This window comes from Rhinoderma darwinii, chromosome 3 (genome assembly GCF_050947455.1).
Source record: "Rhinoderma darwinii isolate aRhiDar2 chromosome 3, aRhiDar2.hap1, whole genome shotgun sequence".
Lineage (NCBI taxonomy): Eukaryota > Metazoa > Chordata > Amphibia > Anura > Rhinodermatidae > Rhinoderma > Rhinoderma darwinii.
The window spans coordinates 375,427,425-375,430,712 of NC_134689.1; positions in this window are offsets into that span (position 1 = coordinate 375,427,425).

The following is a 3,288-nucleotide window of genomic DNA, read 5'->3' on the forward strand; positions in this document are numbered from 1 at the left end:
TGAGGAAGTCAATGGGGCTCCCGTAATGACGGGAGCGTTGCTAGGAGACGTCTGTAAATAGTCACTGTCCAGGGTGCTGAAAGAGTTACGCGATCGGCAGTAACTGTTTCTGCACCCGGGACAGTGACTACCGATCTCAATATACATGTATCTGTAAAAAAAAATGAAGTTCGTACTTACCGAGAACTCCCTGCGTCTGTCTCCAGTCCGGCCTCCCAGGATGACGTTTCAGTGTAAGTGACGGCTGCAGCCAATCACAGGCCAAGCACAGGCTGCAGCGGTCACATGGACTGGAGCGTCATCCAGGGAGGTCGGGCCGGATGCCGAAAGAGGGACGCGTCACCAAGACAACGGGCGGTAAGTATGAATTTCTTTGACTTTCACTAGGGAAAGTGCTGTCCCTTCTCTCTATCCTGCACTGAATAGGGAGAAGAGAAGCACTTTTCCTGCAGTCCGCAGCGGCCAGTCCGCATCAATTTTCTGCACATTTTGTGCAGATCCGCTGCAGAATCTGCAACGCAGATTCTGTGCGGCATTGATGCGGACAGTTGCGGAGGAATTCCGCCATGTGTGGTCATGCCCTAACCCTGCTTAATACGAATCTGGACATTTAACCCCTTTAGGACACAGCCTGTTTTGGCCTTGTGGACACAGCCTATTTTTTCAAATCTGACATGTGTCACTTTATGTGGTAATAACTCCAGAATGTTTTTACCTATCCAAGCGATTCTGAGATTGTTTTCTCGTGACATATTGTACTTTATGTTAGTGAAAAAATTTGGTCGATAAATTCAATATTTATTTGTGAAAAACTTCACATTTTAGCAAAAATTTGCAAAAATTAGCATTTTTCTAAATTTAAATGTATTTGCTTGTGAAACAGATAGTAATACCACACAAAATAGTTACTAGTTAACATCCCCCATATGTCTACTTTATGTTTGCATAAATTTTTTTCACGTACTTTTATTTTTCTAGGACGTTACGAGGCTTAGAACTTTAGCAGCAATTTCTCATATTTTCAATAAAATTTCAAAAGGCTATTTTTTCACGGACCAGTTCAGGTCTGAAGTGGCTTTGAGGGCCTTATATATTAGAAAGTCCCCATAAATCACCCCATTTTGAAAACTGCACCCCTCAAGGTATTCAAAACCACATTCAGAAAATATTTTAACCCTTTAGGCGTTTCACAGGAATTAAGGCAATGTAGAGGTGAAATGTACAAATTTAATTTTTTTTGCCGAAATTCATTTGTAATAAAAAAAAATCTGTAACACAGAAGGTTTTACCAGAGAAACGCAACTCAATATTTATTGCCCAGATTCTGCAGATTTTAGAAATATCCAACATGTGGCCCTAGTGTCCTAATGGACTGAAACACAGGCCTCAGAAGCAAAGGAGCAGCTAGTGGATTTCGGGGCCTCCTTTTTTTAGGAATATATTTTAGGCACCATGTCAGGTTTGAGGAGGTCTTGTGGTACCTAAACAGCCGAAACCCCCCCAAAGTGACCCCATTTTGGAAACTACACCCCTCAAGGCATTTTTCTAGGGGTATAGTTAGCATATTGACCCCACAGTTTTTTTGCAGAATTTAGTGGAATTAGTCTGTGAAGATGAAAATCACCTATTTTTCTGTGGAAACATAGAATTTTTTCATTTTTACAAGGAATAAAGGAGAAAAAGCACCCCAAAATTTGTAAAGCAATTTCTCCCGATTACGGCAATACCCCATATGTGGTCGTAAACTGATGTTTGGACCCACAGCAGGGCTCAGAAGGAAGGGAGCGCCTTTTGGATTTTGGAGCGCAGATTTTGCTGGATTGGTTTTCAGTGCCATGTCGGGTTTGCAACGCCCCGGAGGGACCAAAACAGTGGAAACCCGCCAAAAGTGACCCCATTTTGGAATCTACACCCCTCAAGGAATTTTTCTAGTGGTATAGTGAGCATTTTGGCCCCTCAGGATCTTTTTTAGAGCTAGGGTGACCAAAAAAACAGCGATTTTGGCGCTTTAAATTCTTTATTTATTACAGCGTTCACCGTGCGCAATAAATTACGTTTTAATTTATTCTGCTGGTCGGTACGATTACGCCGATACCATATGTGTATAGTTTTTTTAAAGTTTTGCAGCGTTTGCACAATAAAATTAAGTTTCTATAAAATAATTTATTTTCTGAGACACGCTATTCTGAGCCGTAACTTTTTTATTTTTTCGTCAAAAAAGCTGTGGGAGGTCTTGTTTTTTGCGGAACGGGTTGTAGTTTTTATTGGTACCATTTTGGGGTAAATGCGACTTTTTGATCACTTTTTATTCTATATCTTGGGAGGGGTGGTGACCAAAAAATAGCGATGCTGACAGTTTTCCGTTTATTTTGTTTGCCGCGTTCACCGTGCGGAAAAATTAACATTATAGTTTCATAGATTGGGTCGTTACGAACGCGGCGATACCAAATATGTGTACTTTTTTTTAACGTTTTCATTTTTTCCCTATAATAAATGACTTATTATAGGAAAACAAAACCTTTTATTTTTACACTTTTATAAAACATTTTTATTAACTTTTTTTTACTTTTTACACTTTATATTTTTGTTTATTAACTTTTCTTTTACTTTTTACACTTTCTTTTTTTGACCTGCAGCTCTGATCGCTGCTAGAATACATTACACTACCTAGGTAGTGTAATGTATTCCAACTGTCAGTGTGACGTCACAGTCACTCTGACAGTTGGTCTACGAGGATCAGCAGAGGCTGATCCTCATAGGCTGACATACATGGCAGACCTGGGGGCCGTTGTCTGGCCCCCGAGTGCCATCACAAGCATCAGAAGCCCCCACGATTGCATGGGGGCTGCTGATGCGCTACAAACCCGCTACATGCGGAGATCGCAATCGAGCCCCGCATGTAACGGGTTAATTGCCGAAATCAGCGGCGATGAGCCGCTGATCGGCAACACTGGAGAGTGTCAGCTGTCGGGGACAGCTGATCTCCAAGTTCCCGATGCACACTGTCGCCGACAGTGTGCATCGGGAACGGCACAGTGACTTTCTGTCACTCTGACAGGAAGCCTATCAGGACCAGCCGAAGGTTGGTCCTGATGGGCTTCTGTCCATGGCAGACCCGGAAGCCATTGTTTGGCTTCCGTTTGCCATACTAACTATCGGCAGACCCCGCGATTTCGGACGGGGGTCTGCCGATATGTTAGAAACCCCTAAAATTCGGCGATTGCACCCGATCGCCGAATTTAAGGGGTTAATGTGCCGAAATCAGCGGCAAAGGACCGCTGGCCGGCA